This window comes from Mus caroli, unplaced genomic scaffold, assembly GCF_978045245.1.
Source record: "Mus caroli unplaced genomic scaffold, Mus_caroli_1 scaffold_1, whole genome shotgun sequence".
Classification (NCBI taxonomy): Eukaryota; Metazoa; Chordata; class Mammalia; order Rodentia; family Muridae; genus Mus; species Mus caroli.
Genome location: NW_028227256.1, coordinates 50651034 through 50670976, shown reverse-complemented (window position 1 = coordinate 50670976; position 19943 = coordinate 50651034). Strand labels below are relative to the sequence as shown.

The 19943-nt window shown below is 41.3% G+C and overlaps 1 long non-coding RNA gene across 1 annotated transcript; it reads right to left on the bottom strand.

Annotated features, from left to right (window-relative positions):
* Window positions 1-298: 298 nt before the first annotated feature.
* On the bottom strand, window positions 299-19889 carry LOC110305034 (uncharacterized). The gene is made up of 4 exons (XR_002379127.2): window positions 19784-19889; window positions 8957-9144; window positions 5654-5761; window positions 299-521 (listed from the first exon to the last, which is right to left on the bottom strand). It is a non-coding gene; the product is annotated as an uncharacterized LOC110305034 (long non-coding RNA).
* Window positions 19890-19943: the final 54 nt, after the last annotated feature.

The following is a 19943-nucleotide window of genomic DNA, read 5'->3' as shown; positions in this document are numbered from 1 at the left end:
GTTCAAACCAGATTAGATTATATTGAGTGCAGGTTTATTGGGAAGGTGCTCTTCAGTGAGTTCACTGGCCCCAGGGAAAGAGATCAGGGAAGTCACCAAGGGAAGGGAAGAGAGGAGACCAGAAGAGAGAGAGAGAAAGGAAGAAAGAAAGAGGGAAAGAAAGGATGGAAGAAAAGAAAGGAAGGAAGGAAGGAAGGAAGGGAGGGAGGGAGGGAGGGAGGGAGGGAGGGAGGGAGGAAGGAAGGAAGGAAGGAAGGAAGGAAGGAAGGAAGGAAGGAAGGAAGGAAGGAAGGAAAAAAAGAGCATGCACAGGGGGAGTAGAGACCATGGAGAGACCAAAAGGTCTATTGGATTAATAGAGAAGAGACAGTTTCTAGGGAAAGGGCAGGCCAGCCCTTCAGCTGGAAAGTTCAGGGTTGGAGCAGGGTAGCCCAGATAGGGACTGGGGGATGCTGGGAGAACCTGGAGGCCAGGTCTGCTTTGGTATGTAAAATATGCGCTTCAGTCTCTTCTCCCAGGGTCTGAAACCAAACACAATGTGTGACAAAGTTAGCAAATCTGTTTAATGGTGATTGTCACAGGAGGCCACAGGCCAGTCCTTAAGTATAATTAAACAGCAACTATGAAAATAAACACCATTTGGACATAGTTCCATGGACCCAAGCAACACAAAGAGTACAGTAAGAGTAAAGGCAACTGTATGACCGCTGACCAATGCGAAGAGTATCTGATATGGAAACTGCTTTTGCTCTATGCAATGCATTATGCTACAAAGAGTAATTGTGATATTTTTATTAAAAGGAAATATTTGGGGTTCTGTTGTTGCTGTTGTTTTTCTTTCCTAAGAACCAAGAGACCTAAGGATGGATGTAGCTCAGTTGGTAGGGTGCTTTCCTAACATTTGTAAGGCCCAGGTTCAGTCCCTGACCATGCATAAACGAGTCACAGTGGCACATGCCTATCATCTGGAGAGATGGGACACAGAGGCAGGAGGACCAGGAGTTCAAAGTCATTTATATCGAGAATTTGACAGAAGCTTGAGCTACATAGGAGATCTAAGGGGAAAAAAATGAAAAACTCTAAGACACCAAGAGAATTATAAATTAATGCAAAACACTTTAGCAAGAGAGCCTAACTCATGAAATGGAAGAGTCTCCAAGCCATTTCTGATGGTGCTATGACTGGAATGGCTTTTTTATCTTTTACTTTAAAAACCATTATTCAATTTTTTTAAACTTCATGATTAAAAATCATTACAAATAAAAATAAAATCACACACTGAAATTGACCAGACTCAAAGATAACTTAGAGCTTCTATATAGTTAGAATAGCCATCAGGAATGCAAGCTGTGGAGTTTTATCTTGGATTTTTCCCTTTCCTGATCAAATATATTTTTATGAACTTATCTACCACCCAAAATGGAAAAAAAAAAAAAGCATGACAGAATCAGAACAAGAAGAAGAAATAGCTTTACATCCTCTTTCATAGCTCATTCCATTACCTGCATTCAGTCCTTCTCCGTCCTTTAATAGTGAGCCTTTCTTGTTCTCTTCTCTACATGCTATATATTGTACCCACATGTACACTTGGGTATATACATATACATATAAATATATATGTAAATGATAAAATATAAAAATATATTAAACATATAATATATGTATATAATAAAATATAACATATATTTTATAATCACATATCAAGTATAATGTATATCATATTATATATACATACATATATACATACACATATATAACATATACATATACGCACATATACATATACTATATATAATATATATTACACACTCAGCCTTTACATTTTAATATGTGTTAAACATCACAATACCTGGGCCACTGCTTAACCTCCATGCAGTTAATCTACCTCCCATTGATAATCCAGAGTTATTACTTACTGATTCTATGCTCTATCTTGGCTGCCATGGACCCAGTTGGGTGCCCTCTGGGCCACGTTCTCCTGGATCCTTCACATGGCAGTCATGCCTCTCTGTCCTGCACTCTTCTCAGGCATGGTGGATCTTCTCTCCTTCACACTCTCCTGGCATGGTAGATCTCCCTTCCTTTTTCTCTCAGTCCCCAGCCCAGGAATCCTAACACCTCGCCTCTATCTGTCCTCCCCAAATATTATTGGCTGTTGGCATCTTTACTTAGCAATCAGAATCAATTGGGGGCAGGTTCTCAGAAGCTACACCTGCAGATACTCTCATGTAAGCAATTTGGGGGGAGACATAATTAGCATTTGTACCAAGTAGCTACAGAACATGAGTTTATTATGTGACCTCACTTAATATTATACAGTCTAAGTCCATCCAGTTCCTGAAAATTTAATGATGATTTTTCTTTAGAGATAAATAGTATTAACACACACACACACACACACACACACACACACACACACACACACAAATGCATACCCCAAGTTTTCATTATCCATTTATCTGACAATGGACAACTGGGTTGATTCTAATTCCTTCCTATAGTGAATAAAGCATGAGATGCAACTATCTCTAAGGTAGAGTAGAATGATATATGTCTGTGTGTATTTGTTTGTGCATTTATACTTAATTATATATACCTTAAAAGAAAAAAGATTGCTAATGCCAGAGGGAGATAAGCTAATGCTAAAGACCTTGACCTTATGTATGGGTAAAAGACCATTTCACCATCTAACTCTTACGATTATTACATAAAAAGAAAAACATTTTAACACACACATGAAGAGGAAAATCTCATAAGAAATAGTTATTCTTCAAGTAAATTAATCTTCATTAATCAACTTAGTAAAATTGGGTTTCAATTCTGTTATTTGAAACCCAAAAGTCCTACCATCTTTATTCTATAAAAGAATGACTCCCTCTGCCCAGCTAGCATGGAGTAATTGCTCAACACTATACTTGAGCAGCTATGGTGTAATAGCTCCTCAAAAGTATATCCAAATGGCTATGGTCTTATAGCTCACTTCCTGCATGAAGCAGTCACTGCCTCACCCATCCTCTTTTGTTGACAAGGCCATCTTTTTCCTGGAGGTTTGATCTCTCTCTCTCTCTCTCTCTCTCTCTCTCTCTCTCTCTCTCTCTCTCTCTCTCTCTCAGACGTAAAGTCCTTCCTCAGCATTCTGGTCTGTTTACATCTAAATGGATCCATTTGCCTAGGTGACGTGTTCAAGCCACGTGGGAGCCATGTGGGAGCCTGCTGTTAGTCTGTTAGTCTATTCTAGCCTTTGCTGAGGTTCGGATGCTTCCATTACAAGATGGTCAGACATTAGAGCCTCCTTTTCTTGAACCAAAAACCACAGAGTTGATCAAACAGCTTTATCCAAAAACCAGATGAATTCTTGGTTTTCCTCTTCTGAGGACTCGTGATGCTTGCTAAGACACCAACGTATAAGTCTGTAATACCGGGGCCTTCTTGCACCACAGTGACTGCTGGAATGAGGACTGTGACACCCACGGTTGGCAAGGCTGTGGAACAGTGAGCATTCTCTGCACTGCCTAGTAGAGTGTAACTTTAAATATATGAGCCTCTCATATAATTAAAGATACACATCTTTAAACTTTATCAACTCTATGCTTAAAATATGAACATATTTTATATTTAGTAAGAAAGAATTCTAAAAGTGAATTAAAAAAAAAGCATGGCCTTTGATAACTGGCAAGTCTATATCCTAGTGCTGTCACATGTGTGTGTGTGTGTGTGTGTGTGTGTGTGTATGGTGTGTTCAGGTACATGCATGTGTTGGAGTGCATGTGCATATATATACGTAGAGACTACAAGGTGATATTGGGTGATATTCCTCAGGGATGCCTACTTTTTTTGAGATAGTATCACTCACTAATTTAGAACTTGCCAAGTAGACTCAGCTGGTTGATCAGTAAGCCCCAGGGATCAGCTTGCCTCTCAATGCGCTGGAATTATATACTTCTCAAGCACAGAGATTATAAGTTCATGTCATTATACTGGCCTTTTTATTTGGGTTCTGGGGATCAACCTTGGGTCCTGGTTTTTTAGCACATTATTCAGGCTAATCCATGATCTCACCCAGACCTCTGTAATTTGTTATATAGTTTAGTTGTTTGCTATATAGCTCTTTATATTAAGACAGCATGTATGTATTACACTGCATTGTGCTTGAGGAATATTTTGTAGCTAGTTCCCATCCCTCTCTGCCCCAACATGCCAGTCTCATAGTTCCTGCATGTTGCTTTTGGGAGACTATCAGATCTCATTCCTATTTTAGGAATCAGTGATTGACTTACTCTAATCTAAAATGTGATCCATTTTGCTCTAAATTATACGATCAATTCACCTACTTCCTCAGATCCCTTTGGGAACTTCAAGAAGTGAACTGTCCATCCATCCATCCATCCATCCATCCATCCATCCATCCATCCATCCATCCATAGAACATTTATTGAGTTGGTCTTTTGTTTCATGATAAGTGCTTGGGAACCTGCTGAGTAAAGTGGTCATATGCTTACATTAGGACTGCCTTCGCAGAGTTTATAGTCTCCCAAGGATGACAGCCAATAAGGAAGTGTACATGTGATCACTAATTGTGTTTTTTAAAAAGTGCTATAAAGAAAAGGGAGCAGTACTGGACAGGAAAAAAAATCCCTTCTCAGAGGATGCGACAGGTAGGATGGGAATGGAAGGGGGAGGATCAGAGGGAAAGCTTCTGTAGCATCCTATCATTGCAGTCTCATAAACATCCGAAATAATTACAGAGCACACATGAAAGGCAGAGTCTCTTCCAAGGAGCATCTTCTCATGGAGACTGAACAGGGTAACATCCACGCTGCTTCTCAGCGGTGTTTCCCCACCCCCGCCCCTCCCCCTTTAGACCTGAGACAGCCAGTTAAGTAGGTTTCCACTTCCATAATACATGTCTTTTATATAATGAGTTTGGAGATAGGACACAATGGGAAGGAAAAAGTGAGAACATATAACCTATACTTAGTGTGTACTCTGGAATGCTAAGGAGATGAGATTGGAAGCCTGAAATGAAAAACCTGTCTCCATTGACTGGCTCTGTGGCCTCAGACAGGTTAGTGAGCCTGAATTTGCCTATCTGAGACTACTTCAAACCTATGCTCCAAGAATTAATAAAATGGCATATACATTTTATCTTGTGTGAGAAAGTATGGCAAACTTTTTTCATTGCATTACAGAAGTGGTATTTGTTGTTGGGTTTTTTGGTATTTTTACTTATCTAGCATTACTGTAGAAAAGCTGGTTTCTAAAAACAACTAGATTCTTTTGCTGTAACTACATTCTCTAACCTTGGCTGCTGGCTTACAATTCTATTTTATGCTTAATATGACTATTTCAAAGGCAGATCATTCTTGACCTACCAAATCCTCCCTTACAAACTCTCAAGTGATCTGGGACAGGAGAGGGGAGAAAGCATGGCCGGGCCAGTAAAGAATGTGTGATCAGTAAGGGGCCAAGGTTCAGGACTTCTGCTTCTACACACGGCTACACATGAGTCAGGCAGCTACACCTTTTGCTTGCTATCTGCTGACAAATTATGTTTTTCCTTTTCTCGTCTGCTAATGCTGATGTGTCATAGGACCTCCTGATATGACTCAGGGAAGGATGGGAGTGGGGGAGGAAAGCAGCCCAGACATCTTACCTCTGTTTACCCCTCCCTTAGGTGTACCCCTAAGGGCCTGCAGTCTTCAGCTCCAGGCAGAACCCTCACCTCTGATGGGCAGTCCACTTTTCTAATTTCTTTTCTCATCTGTGGAATGGAATGTTAGGATACAATCATTCTAGGGGCTCTGCTCAAACCCTGCTGTCAGAGGCTCTCTAGTAACCCTAAAATGTGGCACAGACTCCAGGTGCTATAATACTATATCCTGTGCCACATTCAGCATGTATGGCTGGCCTAGAAGTGGTTAGACCCTGTCAGGACTCAGCTACTCAATGAGGATTTTTCTAGGTCAATAAGTAACGGAAAATGTCTCAGAGGTACTGCCTATTTACACTCTGCTAGAGCAACCTTCTTAGAGGCCAGTTAGTAGCACTGAGAACCCAAGGGCTAGAAGGATGAGACAATTAAATTCTAACCAAATAAGCCTATTCTGATCATTTGTATAGCACTGAAAAATATGTGTATGATGTTGCCTAGGTTAAACTGAACAACGCTCACAAGAGTAATAGGAACAGACCAAAAATCATTATCTATTTATTTCTGCCGTTTCCTATTCTTTAGTGGGCAGAGAAGAAAGGCAGACATCCTGGGTGAGAGACAGGAAGAGGTAAAGACAAGTGATCTTACGCCTGTGTAGCTTCAAGTACATAGAGATAAGAAGCCGCAGAATCTAACACATTTAGTTAGATGCGCCTATAACCTAAGTTTGCAGGAAGAGGTTATAACTGGCTATTATAAAAGCCTGCTTTTAAATATGTCAACCTGTTTTCAAGCTCACTTACGCTGGTTTCTATCTTTCTGTTGTGTAGTGTCCTGTATACAGGGATGCCCCCCAACATCAAACCTAACAATCACAGTGCGCCAAGTGAAAATAAGCAGTGTTTGCGCCCATGCTTATGCTTTCTCTGAATTATTTCAAGACTTAAGAGCATCTTGAGTTTGCAGGACTAGTTCAGTCTCAAGCAGTAGTTCTACTTATGAAAGAGGATGCCATGTGTAGTCAAAATTAATTTTAATCCCTAACTATCCAAGTTAGGATGAGATGGAAACATCTGAAGGACTTAACCATCTCACACACTCTTCACTCTTCAAGTTTAGCAGGAAGGTAATTTGAATTAAAAAGAGAAACTTTAAAATATATTTGCACAGCCAAAGAAGGCAAAACCATTCCAGGCCCTAGCAGCTCAAACATTATATTGTATATATTATATTAAATAGTAACAAGAAAGAAACCTAGTAGGAGCCAGGTCTTGAATCCTTCCTGGATAATTAGCTACATTTGAAATCTAGTATGGTTTTCATGGTGCTCTTAAGCACTCTATAAAATGAGATTCTCTCAAACACATTAGGACATCTCTGTTTTGATTGGCCCAGGAAACCTGGAGGTGCTTGAAATGATTTCTAACAAACTACGCACATGGCTCGGCGTCACCAGGTCTTCTCCTCAGAGCCTCTTGCTCATTTATAGAAACTGCACAGCTGAGAAGTCACACAATGAAAACCGTTCTCTCTGCTGGATGAAAGTTGGACCATAGTTTCAAAGCCTGGCTAAAAGTTTACTGCTGGATAGAATGCCAGCATTTTTTTCAACTCTTGAGAATGTAAATGTTTTAATTTGCTTAAACAGGGTTTTTGTTTGTTTGTTTGTTTTATTAAAGGTTTACTTATAGAATTGCAGAAAGACTGATTGATATAAAAGAGATCAAGATTGGTAATTACTGTTGTTTGTAGGATCAGTCCGAGTTCTTAATCACAATACTTGAGCATCTCTGGATGAGTGAAAATTTAAAAGTACTGGAATGGGGAGCCACAGTACTCGATCAGGAGAGCCACAGTTGGGGTGAATAGCTACAAACAATATCCAAAGTCTTGCTTGCAGAAATTGTAAATGCTACTTCTGCCAAACTCAGAACTACAAGCTGCAGCTGTGTCACTGACGCCATTCACAGTGGACACAGATGGTGGCTTGAGAACCTTTGCCTCTAGGATCTGATGCCTCAGCCACCCCTCCTGCCTTCTCAGAGTTGCTCATGGCCCTACTTCAGTAGTCCCAGATACAAAGGTCAAATGAGTCCACGTGGCTGGTCAAGCCTAAGGTCGCTCTACCCAGGGGAGGCGGGGATTGGCTCTGTCACTACCACTTTCATTTTGGCTCAATGGGTGAAGGATTCTCTAAACACAGGCTGGGTTCTCCCAAAAGAACAACCTGATCACTGTAACTAGAGTGCAGAAGTTCTCAATCATTTTGATTCTCAGACTTGCTTCTTTCAACAGTGACTATCTCAAAGAATCTATCTCAAAGAATATATATGTTATATTTATCAATGCTTACCATGTAAAAATTAAAAGATATATTTAAAAATATCTATCAACTCACTTAAAATAACTGTTATGTATTAGCACAAGTAAGGTATGACAATAGCTGTATGATCCAAAAGAAGGTGGTTATAAGCAAAAGACTTCACAGAGAGCAGTGGTCTTTTGTGGGTACATCGTGTTAACTTACTACATCGCATATTCTGCAGTCTCTGGAAGCGCCACAGTACGCTGAGCGACTAAGAATAAGAAGAGATCAATATCTTACCATCATTATGAAAGCAACTTTGATATCGGTGTCTCTGAAAAGATCCTGTGTCTCCTCCTACTTCTAAAGCTACTAGTTGAAAGGTGCATTTTGTGACTGAAATTAGATGGGGTCTACTATATTGAAGCACACACAACTGTTTGAACATCTTTCTTCATTCCTGTCCTATGTCTTTTAACAAAGGTGGATAGGATTGAGTGGCCACCAAGTTATTAACATGATCAAGTAGCAAACCCAAAAGCTGCCCTACTGGTTATTTGATTGAGCTTTCCCACTCTTTCCTTTAATCTTAGAGCTCGGTTACTTCCACCTTTAATTTCTGATTCTATAGTTCTTATATTTGCATCTCTTAAGAAATGGTATACAAGATATTTTAAAGTTACAGCAATTTTAGAGTTACAGATTTCTAGAATTATTGCAAACGACGTATAAAGGTTCTGCTGTTTTGGACCAAGTTCTCTTGTGGTAGGGTGTATTTACCACACAGGTTCATGGTTATTAACTACATCATACTGTTTAATCAGATTCCCTTGTTGTCCCAATCTCATTTTCCCACTCCAGGATCCCATGCAGAATGTCACTGAGTCAGCTCCTCAGACTTTCCATGCCAGTGACCATTTCTCAGATGTCCCCTGCTTTTGGTGTCTTTAACTGTTCTGAGAATCATCACACAGGTATATTACAAAACAGTCACTCACCAGTAAGGGCTGTGGATTTTCAGGTGGAAGGTTGTAGAGGCGAGGAAACATTGTCATCATGCAATAAGGGACACAGGTTATCACCATGACTTCATAGGCGTTCTTGATCACTTGCCCAACCTGAAGCGCTCTTATCAGTTTTCTCCACTGTTACTGCTGTACTGACTTCCCTCTTCCATCATGTATGTCTGGAAGAAAGTCCCAGACAAGTCATAGCTAAAGAGTTACATTCCACCATCCTGGAACTAGAATATCGACATATGTCACTTATAATTCTGCCTGGAAGATACTCTTTCTCTTTTCCCATTTATTGACTCACTTGTTTATTAATATTAATATCAATGCACAGAACTGTATCTCATACGTGGTCAGTTACCTAAATTTCCTCAGCTTCTGCCACCCAGAACGCTTTCCCTTAGCTCACAGGTGCCTTGAACACACCCCACTATTATGGGATGGCTCTTGTCTGTCTATATGTCCTTCTTAGACTCTACAATAACTCAGTTTTATCCAGTTCCCCCTGTCCACTGTACAGAACTAGCCACACTCATCATGAGCTTTGGCTCTTACTCCTGGAGAACAGAATTAGAAGCCAAGTTCTGAAAGCTATTTCCTCTCGGGTGCATTATTTTTAGCATTGTTTAGCTGACAGTCCAAGGAAAGAAATGTGCATACTAACCCATTGGTTTGTGCCTATCAACAAACATTTATAGAGGTGAACATCTATTTACATGGATAACTATGAATTCATACTTATGTGTCTATTCCACTGCCACAGGGAATATTCTAACCCCTATTTCTGGCCTTTTTATATAGTTGCAACATTATTTTAATAATGAAACAATCTGAGAAGGGTAGGTATGAGGTGTCAAAGTATGAGAAAAGCAGGGACTCCAGGGATCCTTGTGAATTATTTATTTGCAGTGGTGGAGATGAAACCCAGGGTCTTGCACCTATTAGAAGAGCACTGCATGGCCAGCTATCTTCACAACACCAAGGAGAGTTAAACACCCAAGGAATTATTCTTCTGTGTTCGTAGCTATAGTTAGCAGGTATCCATACAAAAAGGCTGTACAGTGGAGATGGGATTGAGTCCTAGATCCAAGTGTTGCTACTTGAATTATGTGGGTAGGAAAGAATCCTCCTATTGCTTATCTTCCAAGAAGTATGGCACTTTAATTCATGAGAACATGTGAGTGGTTCAGTGAATTAACACAAGCTACACATTTAGAATTGCCAGGCTCATTATTTGTGAGTTGTTGTTATATACACTGTGGGGCAAGTGTATTATTATCTCCATTTTACAGATGAAAATACAGAGGCACAGAAATTTTTAATCTTGCTCAAGGTCTCCCAACTTGTAAATTAGAGAGCTGCTTTCCCATAAACTGTGACCTTTAAAGAGGTGCTAAACTTGTCTCAACTTAGTTCTCTTTCTATAAACATAATGTTATGAACTGCTTCTCTCTGTGTCTCAGAATATAATTCACCACTCAGAAGATCTGGGCATTCTTCATGCCAGAGGTACCATGACAATGGCACTAAGGGACTCAGCGTCAACTGCCAATTTGTCTTAGTCAGGGTTTCTATTTCTGCAGAAAACATCATGACCAAGAAGCAAGTTGGGGAGGAAAGGGTTTATTCAGCTTACACCACGATGTTGCTATTCATCACCTAGGGAAGTCAGGACTGGAATTGAAGCAGATCAGGAAGCAGGAGCTGATGCAGAGGCCATGGAGGGATGTTACTTCCTGGCTTGCTTCCCCTGGCTTGCTCAGCTTGCTTTCTTATAGAACCCAGGATTACCATCCCAAGGATGGTACCACCCAAAATGGGCCTTCTCCCCTTGATCAGCAACAGAGAAAATGCCCCACAGCTGGATCTCATGGAGGCACTTCCCCACTTGAAGCTCCTTTCTCTGTGGTAACTCCAGCCTGTGTCCAGTTGACATACTGACTGCCTTCCTGGATGCCTGTGACATTGTCTTAAACCAGATGAGACAAAGGCCACTCCTAAGAAGGGAATTGTTTAGAAGGTAGCTTTAGCTCAGCTATACCTATTATTGCCTGTTTTATGAAAATGTAGTGAAGAAAATTTAATATTTCTTTACCTGGTATTCACTCCAAGAAACAGGACACCATGTCATGCCATGACACATGTGTCTGGTTGACAGAGTTTCTTAGGAAAGCTAAACAGAAGATCTGCTGGGGAACGCTGGCAGGCATGATCTAGCTCAAGTCAAATTGATGACAGTCTTACACTCCTTTCTCATGGCTTTGCTGCACTCACATCTGCTTCCCTTAAATCCCAGTCGAATTTCTTATCTCACATGGCCCCTGGGCTCCACTATTTATTGAGTTTAGAGCTTCTTTTTGTATCTGGTGCCTCAACCAGGAAAACACTGAAGGCAATCCCCTCGCCTTCCCCTTCACTACCCAGAAACTTACTTCACTGTGCCCATCTCTCATTCCCACTTCCTCGCCCCAGAGATCTGTCATAGCTGTTAAATATACAGTTACTTAGTACCTCCTGTGTCTCCAGCATTTGGTAGTCATTGGTGCAGTAATGCACTGGGTATACTTGGCCTTTCTATGCAGGGAGCTGCCAGACCTTGTGGCAACTCTATCAGGTGAGCCATGTTTAATCATGTCAGGAAATGCTTTTGTATTCAGTATCACACTTCAGTCTTACAGAGGTAGCTGCTCCTTTCATTTCCATTTTAATAAGAAAACCGAGGACTTTCCAATGTCATAGAGGAATTGGCAGATGATGCCACACCCTGAGCCATGTCAAGTATACATCCCCTTTCTCTCTCCCATGTCTCCCGTAGGACCATGGGGTTCGGTGCGTTTGTGGCCAGTATGGCAGGCAGCTCTTCCACTGCTTTGCTGCAGTTTCTACTAAGTGCTTTGGTTTACAAATGGAAAGGAGACTCTGAAGCATGATCTTAAACAAAGTGTGGTTGACAGCTGGGAAAGACAGCTGCAGAGGGAAAAATGTGGCCGGATGCTCTGAGGGTGGGTGGGATGCATGTGCAGTCAGGTGACTCCCAGAAGAGGAAGCAGTGACAGATAGGCTGAGGTAAGGGGCCCTGTGAGGTTCAGCCACCCAGGCCTCAAACTTCAATGTAAGCAGGTACCTTAAGAGCTGCAGCAGTGACCTTTATCAGGATGTAAGAATGTGTTTAGGATATGTTCATAGCAGCCTTATTTATAATAGCCAGAAGCTGGAAAGAACCCAGATGTCCCTCAACAGAGGAAGACACAGAAAATGTGGTACATTTACACAATGGAGTACTACTCAGCTATTAAAAACAATGAATTCATGAAATTCTTAGGCAAATGGATGTATCTGGAGGATATCATCCTGAGTGAGGTAATCCAATCACAAAAGAAGTCACTTGATATGCACTCACTGATAAGCGATTATTAGCCCAGAAACATAGAATACCCAAGGTACAATTTGCAAAATACATGAAACTCAAGAAGGAGGAAGACCAAAGTGGATACTTTGCTTCTTCTTAGAATGGGGAACAAAATACCCATGGAAGGAGTTACAGAGACAAAGTTCAGAGCTGAGAAGGAAGGAAGGACCATCCAGAGACTGCCCCCCCCCCAGGATCCATCCCATATACAACCACCAAACCCAGACACTATTGCATATGCCAGAAACATTTTGCTGAGAAGACCCTGATATAGCTGTCTCTTATGAGGCTATGCCAGTGCCTGGCAAATACCGAAGCAGATGCTCACAGTCATCTATTGGATGGAACACAGGGTCCCCAATGGAGGATCTAGAGAAAGTACCCAAGGAGCTAAAGGGGTCTGCAACCCTATAGGAGGAACAACAATATGAACAAACCAGTACCCCTCAGAGCTGTGTCTCTAGTTGCATATGTAGTAGAGAATGACCTAGTCGGCCATCAATGGAAGGAGAGGCCCTTGGTCTTGTGAAGATCATATGTCCCAGTACAGGGGAATGCCAGGGCCAGGAAGTGGGAGTGGATGGGTTGGGGAGCAGGGCAGGGGGGGGGTAGGGTATAGGGGGCTTTGGGGATAGCATTTGAAATGTAAATGAAGAAAATATCTAATAAAAAATGAATGTGTTTAGGATAGACATGGCTTTTCTTTGCCTATATCATTTGATCAATTGTCCAAACAAATTTGGTATTTTTTCCCTGAAGCATAGATCATATACAAGAAAGACAAAATATCCTGAGATTAAGAAGCAGGAGATGTAGGAACAGGGTATATGGCTTGATGGTATAGCATAGTGCTTGCATAAGGCTGAGTTTGATCTTCAGCATTGCAAAATACAAAATAAATAAAAATAGACAAAACTACTATCTAAAAACTTCTTCAGGATCCATACCTTCTCTTGTTCCATTTTTTTCCCCTTTATAAACCAAGGAAAGTGGGCTATTGGACTTAATGATATTTGAATTATAAACTTTTTCTGATTTTATGACTTTTGAAAGCTGTGTGTTTCCTCTAATTCTAATGATATCTGAAATTATAAACTTTTCCCGATAGTATGACTCTTTGAAAGCTTGTATTTCCTCTACTGCTGAATTAGACAACCTGAGATTTAGACTAGTTTAAAAAGTGCATTTCCAGTCTTACAGACTTCTGCAGTAAAGACCAACAGTGTCTACAGAGCACTTGAAACATGGCCAGGGTGACTGGCTTTTCACTGTATGTCTCCTGATTTAAATTTAAATAATAAATGGATACTATGGTCATTTGTTTTAAAAATTAATATACTAAAAAAAATTTAATATACTCAAAATAACTTATACATGTGAATATGTTTTATTCCATGGTACATATTGTGAGCTATAAGTGCATTTAATGATTGAACAGGAAAGTGCTATTGAGTATAAAATAAAGATAAAATGAAATGAAAACAAAATATCCATTCCATATTGAAATGGCAATACTTTAGATATACTAAGTTCAAAGAATGTATTATCAAAATTAACTGAATTTATATTTTAAACATAGATAGTAGAACACTTAGAATTACGAATGTGCACAGTATTTCTTTCAGATGGGTTTGGAGATCTTCCCCTGTAAACTGTAGAAGGCGATTGGATTGGCATAATGGCTCTAGTTCATCATGAATTGTGTCACAGTTTGAGGAAGACTCCTGAATCATCCTGAGTCATTTCTTACCTAAAGAGACTTGCCCTAATTACTTTTGCTAACAGGGCATAGGAGAGCCAGGGGAGTCTGATGCAGTACCTTCGTTTGAGGGGCTGACCCATTTGTGATGTGCATAGTACTGTGGATAAAGGAACTCTGATATTTTTAACTGACATCTGAGAGTAGCATCCTGTCCTTTAAAGAGGATATCTCCTCTATCCTTTAGAGAGTATGTCTTTGGAGGCCAGATCTCCATCCAGCATGAGTTCCTCTGTTGGGAGGAGATTTATGCCACACTCTATAAAAATGGTTGACTCCTCTTGTGTCTGGCTATCTTCAATCTGGCCACAAATATCTGGAGTATTTGGCTATGGTCAAGTTTGCTGGCTAATTTTATGTCATCTTGACACAAGGTAGAGTCTGGAGGAGAGAACCTCAACTGAGGCAAAGCTCCCACCAGATTGGCCTGTGGTACATTCCCTTGTTTGATGATTGATGTGGGAGGGCCCAGATCACCTTGGGTCGTGCCACCTCTGGATAGGTAGTCCTGGGTAATATAAGAGACTAGGCTGAGCAAACCATGAGAGAGCAAGGTAGTAAGCATTCTTCAATGGCTTCTCCATCAGCTCCTGCTTCCAGGTTCCTGCGTTGACTTCCTGCGTTGACTTCCTTCAGTGACTTATGATACAGAAGTGTAAGATGAAATAAACCCTTTCTTCCCCAAGTTGCTTCTGGACATGGTGTTTTTATCACAGCAACAGAAACCTTAAGATAACAGTTAACAGTGTTTTTTTTCCCCCTCTTTCTACATGGATTGAACTCTAAGCCCTTAATACATAAATACTGGTACGCAGTCTAGGCATTCTTTTTAAGGATGCTGCTGCGGGAGTTTGAGTTTGAAGCCTTCTCTGTGCAGAACACCATCCTCTTCCATCCTCTCTATCTGGAGGCACTCAACATGAGATCAGGGAGAATCAGCTTTTCTGGTCAGTAAGTGATGCTTGGCCTGGATGGACTGGGAAAGATCGCCTATCCTTATGCTCAACGTAGTGGTATGAACAGAGTAGATCAATGAACACTTTGGGTATGGGCATGATTAATTAGAGGGAACAGGAAGGACCACCTGTTCCTAGTAGCATGTGAGTTATAAGCTATTTAAGTGTTCAGGGAACACAACTATATTCACTTGCTAGGGCTGCCTGGATAAATACCAGAGTGAGTACCTTAAGTAACTGAAACTAGCCTTCCTACAGTTTGTAGTCTTGGGTTAAGGTGTTAGATTGAGGGTCTTCTGAGGGTCTCTGCTCAACTCACAGATGACCACCTTACAGTATCTTACATGGCTGTTCCCAGGTTTGTGCTTTGACCTATCTTTTTCTTTTTTTTTGGAGGTTAAATAAATACTTTATTAGAAAACTGCAATTAACACTGATAATAACAAGACATAAAGCAAATTATGAGAACAAAGTGATTTTTCTTCCTGCTAGGCTATAAAAAATGTTTTTTAATATATTTTATTACGTATTTTCCTCAATTACATTTCCAATGCTATCCCAAAAGTCCCCCATACCCTCCCTCCTCTCCCCCATTTCCCTACCCACCCATTCCCATTTTTTTTTTTTTTTTTTTTGGCCCTGGCATTCCCCTGTACTGGGGCATTGGAGAAAGAGGAACACTCCTCCATTGTTGGTGGGATTGCAAGCTTGTACAACCACTCTGGAAATCAGTCTGGCGGTTCCTTAGAAAATTGGACATAGAACTACCGGAGGATCCAGCAATACCTCTCCTGGGCATATATCCAGAAGATGTTCCAACCGGTAAGAAGGACACATGCTCCACTATGTTCATAGCAGCCTTATTTATAATAGCCAGAAGGTGGAAAGAACCCAGATGCCCCTCAACAGAGGAATGGATACAGAAAATGTGGTACATTTACACAATGGAGTACTACTCAGCTATTAAAAAGAATGAATTTATGAAATTCCTAGGCAAATGGATGGACCTGGAGGGCATCATCCTGAGTGAGGTAACACAATCACAAAGGAACTCACACAATATGTACTCACTGATAAGTGGATATTAGCCCAAAACTTAGGATACCCAAGATATATAATACAATCTGCTAAGCACATGAAACTCAAGAAGAATGAAGACCAAAGTGGGGTCACTGTACCCCTTCTTAGAATTGGGAACAAAACATCCATTGAAGGAGTTACAGAAACAAAGATTGGAGCTGTGACGAAAGGATGGACCATCTAGAGACTGCCATACCCAGGGATCCATCCCATAATCAGCTTCCAAACACTGACACCATTGCATACACTAGCAAGATTTTGCTGAAAGGACCCTGATATAGCTGTCTCTTGTGAGACTATGCCGGGGCCTAGCAAACACAGAAGTGGATGCTCACAGTCAGCTAGTGGATGGATCACAGGGCTCCCAATGGAGGAGCTAGAGAAAGTACCCAAGGAGCTAAAGGGATCTGCAACCCTATAGGTGGTACAACATTATGAACTAACCAGTACCCCAGAGCTCTTGTCTCTAGCTGCATATGTATCGAAAGATGGCCTAGTCGGCCATCACTGGAAAGAGAGGCCCATTGGACCTATCTTTTTCTAATCAGGATACCAGTCATATTGTATTAAGACCTTCTGATATGGCCTCATCTTCCTTTAACTGCCTATTTAAAGGTCATCTCTCCAAATACAGTCTGTATTGGCTGCTTTTGTGTGTTAACTTGACACAAGTTAAAGTCATCAGAGAGGATGGAGCTTCAGTTGAGGAAATGCCTCCATGAGATCCAGTTGTATTTTCTCAATCAGTGATCAATGGGAAAAGGCCCCAGCCCATTTGGGATGGTGCAGTCCCTGGGCTAGTAGTCCTGGGTGCTATAAGAATGCAGGCTAAGGAGGCCACAGGTAGCAAGCCTAGTAAGCAGCACCCTCCATGGCCTCTGCATCGGATCCTAACTCTGGGTTCCTGCCCTGCTTGAGTTCCTGTCCTGATTTCCCACAGTGGTGGACTGTGCACTGGAAGTATAAGTTGAATAAATCTTTTCCTCCCCAACTTGCTTTTTGTTTATGGTGTTTTTTCACAGCAATAAAACGTTGATGAAGACACGGTTCTTCTATTTTAATATTCATATAAGGCGCAAATGAATTGGAAGAATACAACCAGTCTTTTACCACTGTTTCTGGTCAGTGGCACTCAAGGGTATCAGCTCAGCTCAATAAATAGGGCAGAGGTAATGGCAGCAGAATAGCCATCACACTACAGGAGGATTTCCTCTTCAAGGAATAACAATAGGAACATACATGGCTATGAGTGCACTGAATCTTGAATTTCCTTGAGAGACCACAGTGGTACAGTGTTCTCCCCAGAATAGGAAATTACTTGTTAGTTCAATCACAGTACCAGAGACCAAGCAAATTTAGCAGAATGTCTTTTGGAAGAGCATAAGTCTGACAACAGGCACAATGTGATGCGACTGTAATGGTTAACTTTGTTAATTTGACCTAGAATCTCTTAAGATGTTAACAAGAAATTTTCTACACTGGGTTGGCCAGTCTACACACCTGTGGGGATTATCTTACATTAACTGATGTGGGAAGGCCAGGCCACTGTGGGCAGCACTATCCCCTAGGCAGGGGTTCTAAACTGCTTAAAAGCTGAGAGCAGAACATAAGCAAACAATTGGGCATGTATGAACTAGTCTCTTTCTGTTCTTGGAGTGGATGTAATATAACTAGCTGTTTGAAGTTCCTGCCTTGACTTCCTCATAATGATGAACTGTATATCTGGTATTGTAAGTGAAATAAACCTCTTTGTTCCCTAAGTTGCTTAGGGCAGATGTTAGGACAAAAATGAGTCTGGAACAGGAGCATTAAAGTAGCACGTAGGTCAATGTCTGTCACGCACCAGTGAATATGCACCAGGTGAGCACGCTGGAAGCAACAATGAGTTTGATTGCTGGAGAAGGCAACCTGCTTACAAAATTAAATAAAATGCAAGACGACTGCTTAAAAGCAGGTGACAATGGGGGTGGAGCTGGTGACAAGAAGAGGGTGGTGGTGGTGGCAGAGAAAGACTCACTGGTCAAGAGCACTTGCTGCTCTTGTAGAGGAGTAGAGTTCAGTTTCTAGTGCCCACATCAGTAGCTGATGACACTTAACTCCAGCTCCCGGTGGGTGTTGGGGGCAACACCTTTAACCTCCTCTGACACACTCACCTATACACAAACACTCCTCACATAATGAAACGTCATTTTTGTTTGTTTGTTTGTTTGTCTGTCTTGTTTTTAATATGCTGGCAATGGGCTGGGGAGCTGTCTCAGTTGGTAAAAAGCTGTACGCATGGTACCCGATCCTGTCACCTGTAAGTCCAGTGCTGGGAAAGTGGATACAGGTAGATGGAACCCATGGAAATCACTGGTCAGTAGGCCAAGCTGAACTGCTGAACTACAGGTTCAGGGAGAGACTGTTTCAAAAACTAAAGGGAGAGGTATTGAGATTGACACCTGACATTAATGTTTCTGGCCTCCACGTGCACATACACAGATACACACAACCCCACATAAAGACACTCAACACAGCCTCTACATTCAAAAGCTGGAGATCAAGGAATTATTTAAGTTAAAAACAGTTACAAACATCTAAACACCAAAAACAATCACAAGGAACTCCAAGAGGGTACTGGCTAAGCCTTGGTACTGAGACTTTGGGATGCAGCTGCTGTTTCCTGGAAGAAAGTATGGGAACAGTCTCATTGGTTTGTGGACACCTTAACATTTATGCTTCCCTGGCTAAAAAGATGCAACATTATCCATTTGACAATGCTTAAAGAATCAATACATTATACTGAGGCCTGTCTAAATAACAACACAGACCTCATGAAATGGCTGTGATACTTTAAATGCATGTGTCCTGGGACATACACTGCTTGGAAGGGCAAGCAGATGGCTTGAAGAAATCTTGGTTAAATGTGACAGGGGAAGAACATAAAACTGTTGCTAAGATGTTCTAAAAGCAAGAGAATTCCACTCACAGTATTTTTCCCAATAGTTTTTTATACCTACTATGTGTAGATGCTACATATAAAAGTATAAGTAACCTAGGATCTTATATATATGTAAACCTACTGTGTCTAGCACGAAACTTTCAGTTTTTAAAGTCTTCAATAGTTAACAGATCCGGGGGCTGGGGGTGGAACTTAGAGGTGGAACCCTTGCTTAGCATGTGAAAGGCCCTGTGTTTTAACACTGCTAAGAAAAAGAAAGAAAGAGAGAGAGAGAGAGAGAGAGAGAGAGAGAGAGAGAGAGAGAGAGAGAGAAAGAAAGAAAGAAAGAAAGAAAGAAAGAAAGAAAGAAAGAAAGAAAGAAAGAAAGAAGCAATGGGCATTGAGCAGGTACAAGTTTTCGTCATTTCCCCTACCACAGTAAACCTGCAATTAGTTCATCTTCAGATTCTCCTACAGTGTCTTGAGCTAGTTAGTGTCTTAAGACATCCAGCTGTAGAGACTAGGATCCTGGAGTCCTATTTATGGTTCCAAGAACCCATAGCAAGCTGGAGAGTAGGTTCAGGAGGTAAGGAAGAGGACAAGGAAGATTTGAAACACAGACTTTGATCATCACAAGTCAAACATCCCGGACATCTGCTTCTTTCATCTCTTGTGTCCCGATACTCACACCTCCCGGAACTACTCTGAAGGTGGAAAAAGTGGGAAAAGTGGCGCGCGGACCCCGGCCTGCACACTGTCCAGTCCTAGGCTACATCCAGCAACCAAGTCTTCAGACGCTCGGCGCCCCGCCCACTCCCCGCCCCCCTGCTGAGGCCCTTGCCTCACAG